Genomic DNA, 15,154 nt, shown 5'->3' on the forward strand with positions numbered 1-15,154 from the left:
AACAAATGTACCACGCTAGTGGGAGATATTGATAAGGAAGAAGACTATGTATGAGTGGGCTCAGGGGTATATAGGAAATCTCTGTACCTTCCACTCAATTTTCCTGTGAACCTAAAACTGCTCTAAAAAATCAAGTCTATATATATATATGAAAATACATATAAAAACATATCAGTCCATAGCAGAGCCCTAATATAATAATTGATTCAGGCAAGGACCATCAACAGCGAACAATCCAAAAATGGAAATTAAGAAAAGAAATCCCATTATAATAGCATCAAAACGAATAAAATACATGGAATAAACTTAACCAAGGTGAAAGACTTATACACTGAAAATGATAAAACATTGCTGAAAGAAATTAAAGAAGACACACATAAATAGAAAGATATCCCATATTCATGAATTAGAAGATTTAATATTGTTAAAATGTCCATAATACCCAAGGCTATCTACAGATTCAATGCAATCCCTGTCAAACTCACAGTGGCATTTTTTGCAGAAATAGAAAAAACAATCCCCAAATTCATATAAATTCATATGAGACCACAAGGGACTTCTAATAGCCAAAACAATTTTGAGAAAGAACAAAACTGGAGGCCTCATACTTCCTGACTTCAAAACATATCACAAAGCTACATTAATAAAAAGAGTATGGTACTGACATAAAAGTAGACATACATAGCCAGAGGAATAGAATAGAGAGCCAGAAATAAACTTAAGCATAAACAGTCAAATGATCTTTGATAAGGGTGCCAGGACTACACAATGGAGACAGGAAAATCTCTTTAAAAAACTGGACATTCACATGCAAAAGAATTAAATTGCATCCTATCTTACACTATACACAAAAATCAACTTAAAATGAATTAAAGACTTAAGCATAAGACCTGAAACTATAAAACTCCTAGAAGAAAGTATAGGTGAAATGCTTCATAACATTGGTCTTGGCAATGATTTCTTGGCTATGACACCAAAAACACAGGCAACAAAAGCAAAAATAGACAAGTGATACATGAAACTGAAAAACAGAAAAGGACACAATCAATAGAATGAAAAGGCAACTGGTGAAATTGAATATTTGTATCCAAAATGCATAAAGAACTCCCACAACTCAACAGTGAAAAAGCAAATAACATGTATAAAAAATGCGCAAAGGACTTGAATAGATTTTTCTCCAAAGAAGACATAAAAATGGCCAATAGTTATATGAAAAGACACTCAACAATTTTAATCACCAGAGAAATGCAGATCAAAAATCACAGTAGTGAGATATCATCTCATACCTGTTAGGATGGCCATTATCAAAACAAAACAAACAAACAAAAAACAGAAAATAAGTGTTTGTGAGAATGTGAAGAAACTGGAAACTTTGTGCACTTTTGGCGGGAATTTAAAGTGGTGCAGGGATTTCCCTGGTCATCCAGTGGTTAAGACTCCATGCTCCCAATGCAAGGGGCCTGGGTTTGATCCCTGGTCAGGGAACTAGATCCCACATGCCGCAGCTAAGACCTGGTGCAATAAATAAATAAATAAATATTTTTTAAAATAAATAAATAAAAATAAAGTGATGCAGCTGTGATGAACAGCAGTACAGAGGTTCTTCAAAAAATTTAAAAAAAAAAACTACTCTATGATCCAGGAATCCCACTTATGGGTATTTATCTAAAAGAATTGAAAACAAGATCTTGAAGAGTTATTTGCACTCCCGCGTTTATTGCAGCATTATTCCAAATAACCAAGATGTAGAAACAAACAAATGTCTATCAAGAGATGGATGGATAAAGATAATGTGGCATGTATTTACAATGGAATATTATTCAGACTTAAAAAAAAGGATATCCTTTCATATGCTACAACATGGATAAACTTTGTGGAAAGCATTCTAAGTGAAATAGGTCGGTCATCAAAGGACAGATACTGCATGATTCCACTTATATGAGGTATCTAAAGTAGTCAGACTCATAGAAGCAGAAAAGAGAATGGTGGCTGCTGGGAGCTAGGGGAAAGGAGAAAGAGGAGTTGCTGTTCAATGGGTATAGAGTTTCGGTTATGCAAGATGAAAAAGTTCTAGAGATCTATACAAAAATGTGAATAAATAAAATACTATACTGTACACTTAATTTAAAGGAGTAGATTTCATGTCATGTGTCTTTTACAACAATAAATTTAAAAAGGTAGACACAGTTGCTGTCTCATTTAGCTCTTTTGTATAATATTTAACCATAAAATCTCAGTGACAGGCAATAAAAATATACATGCTGCTTACACATCTGCATATTGGCTGGAATTCTGCTTATCTAGGCAACGCTTGGTCAGGTGGTGGTTTCAAATCAGTTAGAGCTATACATACCTCAGTTTTCTGAGACCCAGGAAATATTCTTCTCATGTTAATGTCAGAAGCACCAGAGGACAAGCCCAACTGTTCATGAATTATCTGCTAACACCCCATTTCCTCGACAAATTACATGGTCAAACTCTAGGACTTGGGTAGGAAATACACTCTGTTAGCTAAGAAATGTTGGTAAGGGGGAAGAGAAGAGTAGTGAAATTTTTCTGGATAATAAATTAATTTACCACACTCATCTTTTGTAATATTTCTTCCAAACAAAGGTCTAATTTGATTCTAACCATAAGTAAACAATCAGACAAATCCATAATAAACAACATTCTACAAGACATCTAGCTTAGATTCTCAAAAAACTCTTCAACGCAGAAAACAAACAAAATAAAAAGATGAGGGAATTTTTTCTAAATGAATAAAGACAGAATGCAAAACCTGAAACTAGTTTTGGATCCTGGAATGAATTCTTTAAAACACTATGAATGGCATTTTTAGGACAACTCAGGAAATTTGAAAATGGACTAGACATTAAATAATAGCATGTGATTCTTATTAAATTCTTTGAGTGTGATAATGATATGGTGGTTAATGGCAAAACATCTTTATCCTTAGGAGATCAATGCTAAATATTTTACGTGTGAAATGTCGTAGTATCAATGTCTGCAATTTATTTTAAAGGGTTCATCAAAAATATATGTATTTGTGGAGAGAGAAAGGTAAACAAAGGTATAGTGACAATTGGTTCATATTGATTCAGCTGATTAATCCAAGTAAAATATGCACATAATCATTGTACTATTTTTTCTCCTTTGTTGTCGTTTACTACTATCTATATTTATAAAATTTATAAATATATATATTTATAATATATATATTTTTAATGTGAAAAGAAAAACGAAGAAAGGGTTGAATTCATTACTTTGAGAATTCACGGAAAATTTAAGTCATGTTGAGAAAAAACCAGGGCCATTACACTGAATTGAACAGATAGAGGGTGGAATTCCCTGGTGGTCCAGTGGTTAGGACTCAGTGCCTCCACTGCCAGGGGTCCCGGTTTGATCCCTGCTCAGGGAACTTAGATGCCACAAGCCTCAAAGCACAGAAGAAAAAAAAAAAAAAAAGATTAAACAGAAGATTGGGGGCGATAAGGATTATGTTCACCAGAGGACTGCTTAGTGGATCATTTAGTTTATCCCACGCTGGTTGTGAGGTACTCAATAAACCTGAAAGCAGTGAGGCTTGACACAGAACCTGGCCAATTGGAACAATTATTTAGTGATGGGATTCATTTGATGTGGAGGAATAATTACTAATGATAGAGATAACTAAATATTAGAGAAAGAATTGTAGTTAGAAATATTTGTCTAAGAATCCCAAGGAGGGAGAAAAATAACTTCTAGGCCATAAAAGGCAGAGCTTTGGCGACCACAGCTATCCCACACCTCCTGGTAATTCTGACCCCTGGGAACCCCTGAGGAGTGCTTTATATGGTCATACCTCCACCCCATGTTACACTGTCTGGAAATAAAGACTCCTGGTTTCTGTGAATTACTTCTCTTAGCAAAGGCACCCTTGAGTCAACTCGAGTTTTTCACCAAGTCCCCAAGAAACCACAGCTCACGTTTCTTGTAAATAAGTTTGATAAGGCTCATTAAGAATTTGATCCTTTTTAAGTATTAAATTCTCACTTTGCTTCTGATCCCAGAAGAGTTTATCTCGTGGCCCTGGGTCCCTTCTCAGGGAGGAGCAGGTGCAAAACAAGAGAGAAGCGGAGCAAATGCAACCTTGGCTGTTAGCAAGTGCATCCCTTGGGTGACTATTTTCTCATCTACATCCAAGAAATTCGGCAAGTGTTTTCTGTCCTGCATGCTCTTCGGGGTTCGAACTGCCGTCTGTCCTGATGCGGCGTCTGCTCATTAATAAGGAAGGAGAGTTTAAAGATATCGTGTTGTTTCATTCCCATTTTTCTGCAAATGGAGAACACCAGGATTCTAAAGAAGGACAAGCAGAGAATACGCTTTACCTCAAGTCTGCTGGTTAGAAAACTCAGGAGCTTCCCAGATGAAATCTGAAACTGGTCCCCATACACGGAGGGCAAGGAGAGACAGAGGCAGATCACACCAGATTGGTAGGGGGCAGTCTGCACTAGCAAGGGAACTTACATACCAGGCTTGCTTTGGGTGCCGCAAGATGAGCAGATCTCTGCAACCGCCCTCCAGACTCTTCAAAGTTTATACAGGGTCCTGGGTTCAGCCTTGTATACCGTCCAGTTAGTCTCAACAGCACATGACTATCTCAAGGCTGTGTCCTTGAAACGACTCCTACTGTGTGAATGATGAGCAGAACATACATTCCAAGGAAAGGGGAGGGGCTGGGGGGCCCCCGGTTGCCTGGTCTAGCTCTCAGATCTACAGGTCATGTCCTCTTGATGACCTCCTCCAACACCCTCCCTCCCCGTGACCGGCTCTGACAATCTTTCTTCTGAAATGGGCCCTGAGTGCTCAGCTAGGAGTTTCATTAGTGTGGAAGTGGCTGGTTTGGTGGCTCTTTGGCTCCACCAGAGGGTAGACATCACAGCAACTATATAGGCACGTGCAAGAGAAAACACAGATTAAGATAATGATTCCCAAAATAAATAACAAGATCCCTGTGATCCAAACCCCTGATTTATCAAGTCCCCTAGGCTGGGGGTGGGATCACTCAGGGCGTTCCCTTGTGTCCTATTCATACCTGAGCAGACACATCATGTATGAACACACAACATTCTGTGTGGATACTGGCACAGGTGCCTCCTTGTGAGGTGGTAATAGCATCCAAGGCTATCCTGTTTTGGAGGACAGCTTTTTTCATCAGGGGTTTCTGTGTTCAGTAAAAACACGCTTTGGCGGCTACTATTTCAGGCTTGCTGGGGGAATGTGGTAAGGGCTGATATGTGTGCTATAACGTCCTCCAGGCCAATAGAGGGGGCAAAGGCAGCAGCCAAATGACCCTACCCGTGGAAAATTGAACGTGACCATCATGAAGAAAGGCAGGTTGGCAACTTTTTTTACTGTGTGGTGGATTTTTCCCTATGCCCAGGGAAAACTCAGGGTGTAGTGGCCCAACCCCCCAGGTGGAAGCCATGGCCAAAGATTGGTGCCATACAACCATTGAGTTTCACTCAGGGCTACCCAATAAATACCCGGGTGAGGTGAACAGTCAGTGCCACACCAGTCACTATCCTTTAATGTGACAGAATGACTACATAGATCTGGTGATATTCATCCCACATCCCTGGTGCAATTGGTTTCATTCTGTTTAGAGTCATTTTTCTGTTCCCAACGTAGGGGTGCCCAGGTGCTCAAATATTCATAAACCAGGGTGAGCCACGTGAACACATCCCAAATTTGAGCATAGCCACCCATGGCTCTGATGGTATTTTTAGGACTTTTCTGCTCAGCAGTTTGATGGCTGCCTGTGTAATTTGATTGACAGAAAAAGAATACTCATGCCCAGTGTGGTTGATAGTGTGTGTCACAGGCCAGGCTTCTGGATCAGTGTTGGTAAGGTCAGATGAATTCCGACTACTAGTCCTAGCTTGCTCTTCCTTAAGGTACTACTTCAGGGCCTTCCAATCCCACCCCCTGGAGTAGGGATACCCAGCATGGCAGTCCTGATGAGCTAGAGTGGGGCAGCTGCCCACCTACCCAACAGCTGGATTGATTTCTTTGCTGGACATCTAAGTCAGGTGCCAATCTCATGGCTGGGTACCACAGAAGCAACAGAAGTGTAAGGTTGAAAAGACAGATGCTTAGTAGGAACTTGTATGGGAAGGTCTCCCCATTTTATAAGAATGACACTTGTGGCCTGGTCCTTAGATGTTAATGTGGCTGCGGCTTTAGGAACTTGACCTGACCTTGTGCGTATCATTACATGCTGGCTGGAGGTGGCGGCCCTCTCAGACATGAGGTGCTCTGGGTGTGGGAAGTGCGAGACCAGGATCCCCACCTTCTTCCCTCTTTCAACGGTGCCTCTTCCGTTCCAGGTATAGTGTGTTTCAACAGCCGGACAACAGGATCCAAATGGAGACTGAGCAGTTCCCCTCACCCAGGGGTACAAATAACTCAGCCATCCCAGTGGGACATCCCATTGCAAATACCAGTAGATAATGCCTCTCCCAGGCATGATGGATGCTCTCAGCAGCCCAGTGCCCTGATCCATGATGAGAGTCTTAACAATACTGGGTATCTCAGTGGGGTCCCCACTCTGGCATATGGGGCAACAGACCCTACTAGTTGATCATTCAAATATATTAAAACCTGGGATAGGACTTCCCAGCCAAGATGGTTTTGCCTGCCGGTAATTTAATCTGCTGCTTTAATATTCCATTTTTCCTTTCTACCAACTCTGCTGTTGTGGGTTATAGAGAGATGGAACCTCCATTCAATGTCATGTTATTTTGCCCAGTCTTGCAAGTCATGACCTTTGAAATGTGACCCCATCTTTGTCTATTTGATGAGGGTATCCATACATGGTACTTAGCCTCTCTAATTACTGAATGGTGGCAGCCTGGTTTGTGTGGCAACAGGGCAAACTTGAGATAGGCCAGATGCAGTGTCCACACAAACTAAGGTCTATTTAGCGCCCTCACATGCAAAGAGGGGGCCAGTATAATCAATTTGCCAATCGTCCACCTGTTGGTAACTCTAGTGCATGGCGCCAGATCCTTTGGCAGTAGCCTTGGATGTTGTTTAGAACATAAAGGGCATGCTCTTACTACATCAACCAAGACACTGTATTTCAAGGGCAATCCAGAATCCTTGGCAATATGCCATCCCACCCAGGGAATATATGGATGCTCTTTCTATGCACTCAATCTGCTGTATCTACTGATGGGTAAATTGCTAGGGCTGGTACCTGAGCTAGGACATTAGCTTCCTGCTTGCTAGAGAGTGTCAGTGCATTATGAGCTGGGACGTGGAAGAATATGCCTCAGGCTCTTGCAGGCCACCCCAAATGTCTGTCCACATATCCTGAACCCACAAGGACTTATTCATGATCATTCACCCTTGGCTTCCCATTGCCCAAGCCTTAGGGTTAATCCCTTATCACCAGCCAAACCTCTCTGAGTTCAGCGCCCTGGCTGCTGTGGTTCATTCCTGTTTCCATCCAGATGGTGCCAGTGTTGGGCTGAATAGTGACACAGTTCATGTGGACCAGACGCATCTGTACACCAGGCATCAGTGGGCTGCCACAGCAATAGGGGTGGGGGCATTTGGAGGATCTGCACCTGCATTTCTAGAGGCTAGTGGACGGGATGCTCCTCTGCTACAAGCAGGCACGTCACTTAGAGTGGGTTTGAACCATAACAGAGATGGATCGACAAAACATATTCTCAACCCACCCCTTGATGGGAAGGCAAGTTCTTATTATGACACGCTCATCCTTTGTGAGAGGTCCTGTTTGGAGGAGCAGTGTCGTGTGCGTTGTTAGGAACTGTTGCTCTATAGGGGTGTATCAAGTTTCTACTCCATTGCAGAGTGGAACCAAAATTTTAGGGGTACTATCTCCTTCTGTTGTCTCTGCCACAGTGACTAACCCAAACCTTCCAGAGTCACAGGAGCATCTAAGTCAAATGATAACCCTGTTTGGGAGATGCCCAGAGCTTTAATCTTCTTCATGAGCATTTTTGCTTCTCAAAGGCTGCTGTGATGCCCAGTCCTCATGTGTTCATGTTAGATCATCAATGTAATAGGCCCATTTCATTCATGTGGGGAAGGAACACATCTCACGCTCCCATCCCACGACATACTATGGGGCTGTGCAGGTAACCTTGGGGATTCACTTGAAAGGTCCATTGTTGCCCCTACCAGGCGAAGGCAAATTGATCTTGTGAGATGGTATACTAAAATAAATGTATTTGCTAAGACCAGTACGGTATGGCATATACGAAGGTGTCATGTTGGGCAGAGCACATAGATGGAGGGCACCACCTTGTTCAGTTCTCCATAGTCCATGGTCACCTGCCATGAGCCATCTGGCTTTTTTACCAGGCATACCAGGCTGTTGAAAGTGCTGTGGGAAGAGTGTACAATACCCACTTGGTGCAGTACTTGGATAGTTTCTCCTATTTATTCATGCCCCACCCCCAGGCAATATTATTTGACAGTTACCACTCTTTGTGGAGGCTGCAGACTTAATAGTTCCTGGTTTGCATTTCCCCTCAGCACTGGTTCGATTACCCTAACTCCAACGTGGAATTCACCAACACAGGCGTGCAGAGTTTGACTTTGTAAGATAGCAAGGTCCAATATGTTCTCTGGTATTGGAGAGATAAAAGCCTCGTATTCTCGTGGGGGAGAACGCCCAATCTGCCGTGTCAAAGAGACCTTCGTGACCACAACCGTTTTCCCTCTGTAACCATCAATAATGCTGAAGGGGCCAGAAAACCTCTGAGGGTCACCATGTATTAAAGCTCCAGTGTCAACCAGAGGCATCACCTGTTGTTTATTCATGGGGGAATCAGTGAATAGTGGGCTCAGCATGAGGCCTCCCATCACCTCCAAGGTCCTCACCTGGATGAATCTGGGCCTACATCTTATATCCAGAGACTGGGAGGCATCCACCCCTAATAGGACCGTGTCCCTGAGGCCTCTGCTGAAGCAGGGGGGCAGGGGGGATGGTAGGAGCCGGTGGGGCAGGTCTGAACTTCTGTTCAGATTTTAAGGCTCTCCACGGACCCGCCAACAGTGTTAGGTTGTGGGTCTATCTTTTCAGGTGAGGTCCCGCAACAATGAGGTCAAACTACATTTGTTTCCAGGTCACATCTACCGGACCCTTTACAGCAGATTGGAATAACCTTTTGGCTCCCCAAGCTCCCTCTCTGTCTTGGGTATTTCCCTACCACCCATATCCATTCCCAGGATTTGTCAGTTTCCCCCAGGGCAGCAGTGGATTGCCCAGCATCATACATGTCTTGCCTACCACTGGGCTCAGCATGGGTATCAGCATTGCGCACCAGGGCTGGGGCAGACTGCAGTGCCTTGGTTTTCATTCCTGCAGTGAATGTGGCCCAATCATGGCTTCAACGATGGGGTCGTAGATGGCCTGTCTCATTACCAATTCCCTAAGAAGTTGCTGCAGTCTCTTCTATAGATTTCCAAGGTCCCTTGTAACCCCCAAGCCCACGTCACGCTGCCGGAGGGCAGGCTGTGTGGTGATGTTGCCTTTTTCTCTGCCTCCTGCCTGGTCAGAGAAATGCCATCACCCCCGAAGCCCATAGCCACACTAACCATGCCTGGATACTTTCCCTGGACTTCTGCTGGAACTTGGCAGCTCTCTCAATCAGCTCAGCAAGACTACATTCTCTCCTCATGAACGTTTTCTGAACTGGGGGCTGCCCACTAGATGGGGTTATTGCTGCTGCGCTTCCCTGTATGTTACGGGGCCAAGACTGCACAAGGCATTTTGTCTGTTTTACTGTCAATCACCACATTCTCCCCTTCCCTCTCCTCCCTTTCCCAGGGCTTCCACCTGCCCCTCCCATCGCAGATGCCCTGCCTGCTCCAACAGAGGCCTACAGGGAAACAGTTCTATTTGGGATGGGTGCCTCCCATGCTCCAGGAATAGAATGCAGGCCAAGATTGCCTCCAGGCGAGGGCAGTTGGAGGGAACGGAAGGCCTCACCTAGAGCTCACTATCTACTGGTCCCCCAGAAATAAACAAAAGATGATGTGATGGTTCTGATCGACAGTGGAGCCAAACGTACCCTAGCGCATGAGGACCCTCAGAGGTTTTCTGGTCCTCTCAGCCATCAGTGACTTCCCCCAGCAGTCACCACATTGTGGTTTGTTTATGCTCTGGTAGTGAAATCACTTTAAAGCACTTATTTAACATAACCTTTGGTTTCAAAGGCACTTGAACTATACAACCAACTTATGAGACACACCCACGTGGTCAGAGATCTGGGTTTATCTATAAAGTGAATTTGGACCACTTCTGCCTTTTTCATTTCTTGATTCTTTTCATCCCTTATTCACCCATTCGTTTATTGCACACCCTTCTATCCAAAACATTTTTATTAGTTTCAGGTAGTCTCTGATGGTGATTCTATAAACCATAGTTTTCAAAAAAAAGAATCAAGTTTCTCTCTCAAATGGGACTAGAAGCAACAAAATCCTCCCTCCTCTCTCTGTCTCTCTCTGTCTCTGTCTGTGCCTCTCTGTCTCTGTCTTTCTCTCTCTCTCTCTCTCTCTCTCACACACACACACACACACACACACACACACCCCTTCTAACAGTTTCCTTGATTGACAAGCCAGCCAAGTCTCTCTACACAACTCCTCCTGGGGCACGCACCATGCTCTTCCAGATCAGTGCCAACACTTATCCCAAACTGCGAGGTTTTAGAGGCTTCACCACTACTTTCTGGCCCTAAGAAATAGGACTAGGAAATCTTACTTGGTATAAGAGACACTTAACCTGGCAATATGTAATTTCAGTGGAGAGATCTAAAGTCCCCTGTGGAAGACCCAGTGTCACTCAACACCTTAGAGAAGTGTATTGTGCCTGTTTTATGGACAAAATAAGTCTTACTTCTCAAGACCAGGAGCAGACATTTAAAAGCTTGGTGGATCCAGAAGGGGCATGGAAATCAAAATGAACTTGCCTCCACCAAGGCTGAAAGCAAGGACCCTCCCATGATCCATCAGGAAGGAAACTATAGCCAGAGAGACCTTGGGTAAAGGAATTGTGTATAAAGAAACTGGAAGAAAACTGTCTTGTGCTCAATCATTCTTAACTTATAGAGGAGAAAGGGCAAAGGGCTTGGGTTCATAAAATTACTGGAAAGCAAAGTTAAGATTACAATTGAGAGCTCATGTTCTTACTCCATAGTTTTATATTCCCTACTTTTTCTACATGTTTATGCTTTACCCTCCATTTTAGGTATATCTATGGCAAAACCAAAAAGAAACCTAGCATCAATCAATATGTAAGAGTTTGACCTTCTGCCCCCATTCATTGCTTTTCATTCTTTTACAATTGTTTCTTCAAATCTTGAACACTTTTCAACATCTATAAATAAAAGGCTTGATTTGAACTGTTCTGATTTCTATAATAAACCTCTACTGTCATCTCCCTCTAAATCAAATGTTCTTCAGACCAAATATTGATAGTTTGTCCCTTATTCAAACCATCCACACCGTTAATCATTTTTTCAATAAACAAAGGACACAGGCAAAAAAGTGTTTTCCTTGGGTCTTCAATTTTAGGAATATCTGAGATTTCACATGATCAAACTGCCTTGTTGCTATAATATTATTAAGAATTCTTCTTAATAAACATAATAAAAGAGAGGGAACCTTATATAAATGTCTGTGTATATGTGAGAGGTGTATGTAGATGTTATAGGCACATACATACACATACACATGCAATATGAAAAACCATACTTTATAAGATTTGTGGATAAAAGTAAGCAACAATAAAAAGCAAAAAGGATATCATGGCATCGCTACTTTCTTACAATTTTTACCACTCAGAACACCAAAAATAAAGAAATGAACACTTGATTAAAATGTTGAGTTTTAAATTCTACTAGTTACTATTTAGTACCACATATTTGTAAGGTATCTGTGTGTATAAGAAACTGTTTTTAATATATCAAATATACTTTAATTCATAAAACTGCAGCATAAACTCATCCTACCTAAGAAATATTATTCTGAGACCCTGAGGTTCCTGATTAAAAACTGTAGGTAGTTGAAGCCATAGCTGCTTTGAAACCTCCTGCAAAGTAACTACGTAGGTGAAAAGAGGGCAAAGGAGTGTTTCCGACACAAAAGAACCCCTCTGAAAAATAGCTCTCTAAAAATATATGGAAAGCATTCCAGGCTTATGCAGACAATGGAATGCTGATTTGGAAAATATAAGTGTAAGAAAGGACAATGACAGATTAAAGCTCATTAAAATTAAATCAGCTCATTGTATATCCTTAACTAAAAGGAAAATTATTCTTTTATAAAAACATGTAGGCTCCAACTTACTTCTATATGTATTTAAAGTACTCCCTTCAGAATCTTCCTTACTTAAGTTGTAAGGAAGATAATGGTCCTTACTGATCTTCTTCCTTACTAATCTTCATTTGTTTTAAACTAAGAGCATAAGTGCAAATTCTTAACTAGATCAATGCCCTTCTAGACTTTGAGTAAATTTCAGACTCAATCCAAAATTTCAGCCCTGTGATCTGCTGTGCTCACTGCCATATCTTCAGCCCAGAACACAAAGTCCGGCATACAAAAAATATTTACTGAATAAATAAATGAATGATGGAAAAAGAAACACATGCAGGCTCCTTTTTTCCCCTCTTTACATGCAGTAGTCCAGCAAGACACTTCTCAGATATATTAGTGTCTATTCCTATTTCTACACTGTTGTAGTCTACAGAAAAAAAAAAATGCCAAGGCATCCAGCCATCCAGGACATATGAAAAACTTTGAGATTTTGACCATCAGCCACTAGGCTGAAGAAAAAAGCAGGCAAAACTGTCATCATGGTCTCTGTGGGAGTTTTATGTGGAATTCTAATTAACCAACCTTCATTTTCTTTTCAGATATTGAAAAAAACAATCTGACTAAGGTTCCTAAGGAATTTGGAGGGAAAATATGAATTTATATTTGGCATACATTAAAGGCGCCTCCCTGCAGAGTCTTCGGGAGATGATTCGAGCATCTGTTTAAAACATTTTTCTTTAAGTCTTGAAATTGAAATGCCACTCACCAGAAATCAAACCCCCTGGAAAATATCGACTTACAAAACAGAAAACTGTAGCATTTCGATGTCTTGGGGTGGATCAGAATACAGTCTGGATGATAAATTTTTGAAGCACAGATCCCCTTTGTAAGTCCCTGTTTCATGGCCATCCCCTCGTGAACTGTAAGCTCCAGGAAGGACCTGTTAGTGTTGCTTGGTCACTGCTCTTTCCCAAGAGTTAGTGGGGTGGCTAGTACTCAGGAGGAAGCCAGTAAATATGTTGTTTCTCCTAGTAACTTCTTCCTAGACATAGCAAGAAACGGAGAAATGAACAAGATCGGCAAACCCCAATGGAGGATTAAGAGGCTTTTGACAGAGGAGCAGAAAGAGAAAGAAGAGAAGTAAATCATCATCCCTCTGTTACTGCTGCCTAGATTTTTCTCCCTTCTCTGAAAACACACACACACACACACACACACACACACACACACACACACACACAAAACAAAACAAAAAGCCCTCATGATAATAATGGTAGTAAGACTGGCATAAAATGAGATAACACACAGATCCATTTCCCAGGTTTCTTTTGATCTTTAATAAAGCATAACATTTGTGTGATTTGATTTAGGTGTCAATAATCTGATGGAGAATCTCTGAATCACTTATCTGTGGATTTTGGAAAAATTCATAAGCAATCAATCAACACAATGATGGGCATCAGAATGCAGTGCTTCTTGCTGAGTTATTTGTCAGTACTCATGCTTTAAAACCTATAAAGTCTGCTTAAAAATTTGAAACCTGTACAGATGTCCACACACAGGATGAGAAGGGTGCAATGTAAAAGCCAACAGAACCGATGTTTCGATTTTAGACACCTGTTCATTTGGAAAACATCTGTGACAACCAACATGGGTGAAACACAGAAGCCCCAAAGCCTCCCAGACAGACTGGTGCCTGTTCCTGCCCGTGAATGATTGATTCCGAGCTAGGATCTTGATGTTAACATGCTTTCTCCAGCTTTGGTAATTATTCCACTAGGCTGCGTAAAGCCTGTTTTCACACAGGAACACAATTACCATAGGTAATTGCGTGTAAGCAAATATCTACCCTTCCATTGGGTAGTCACAGTATCACCCATGTTCCAAAGCACCAAATTCTCTTTGCAGGAATACACTTGACATGTCATCATTGATGTAATTAGCATGCTTAGGGCTTTTTAAAAATGTATAAATGCATCAAATTTTCACTAGAGACTTTTGTTCTTATCAAAGTCTCTACGATAACAACCTGTGAATTACAATAGAAGGTAATTGGAACACAGTGTTCAATAGGAACATGTTGAAATACAGAGCTACCACTCTACAGCATTAACTAGGGAGACAGGTGCAGATTTCCAAGCTCTCTCTGCCATTTCCTGAGTTTCTGTTCACACTGTAACTAAAGAAGTTCAAGTGCAGGAGCCTGAACTAGTCACAATGGAATGATGACACAAACACATTAAAAGCAAGGACTGTTCCACATAATTCAGACAAAGCAATTCAAAGCACAATACAGAATTCAGAGACTTGCAGCGCTCACTTGTCTGCACTGAAAGCAGCAAGAGCAATATCGATTTTATTTATTTATTTGCATCTTGATCTAAACATTATAAATGCACCTCCCAAAACACAATGATACAATAGGGTTTCTAAAAAGCAGCTTCAGAACTCCAAGGAACAAAGAAGAAGAATAAAATGAGGTCAGAGGTGAAATTAACACACAAAATGCATACCACGAAGTCTAAATGTGGCACTGAGCTTGGCAGCAACACAAAGACTATGCATGATGCCCTTGTTCAGGAGAAGCACAACAATTCCTGGTAAGCAGATGGATGGCTACCAAATTAATTCAATCTGGATTAGAAAGGTACCTTGTGATTTATATTCTCCACTGGATTTACTTTCCTAGTAAAAGTAGACTAGCGGTATTCAGATTTTGAATTACCCAATAGTATGTTATAAAATCACATTTTTGGTCATGACTAACAACTGGTTTTAGAATAGAAATTATTAAAATGCATTGCACATTGAATAATTA

Source organism: Monodon monoceros, unplaced genomic scaffold, assembly GCF_005190385.1.
Source record: "Monodon monoceros isolate NGI ecotype Baffin Bay Population unplaced genomic scaffold, NGI_Narwhal_1 Super_Scaffold_8, whole genome shotgun sequence".
Classification (NCBI taxonomy): domain Eukaryota; kingdom Metazoa; phylum Chordata; class Mammalia; order Artiodactyla; family Monodontidae; genus Monodon; species Monodon monoceros.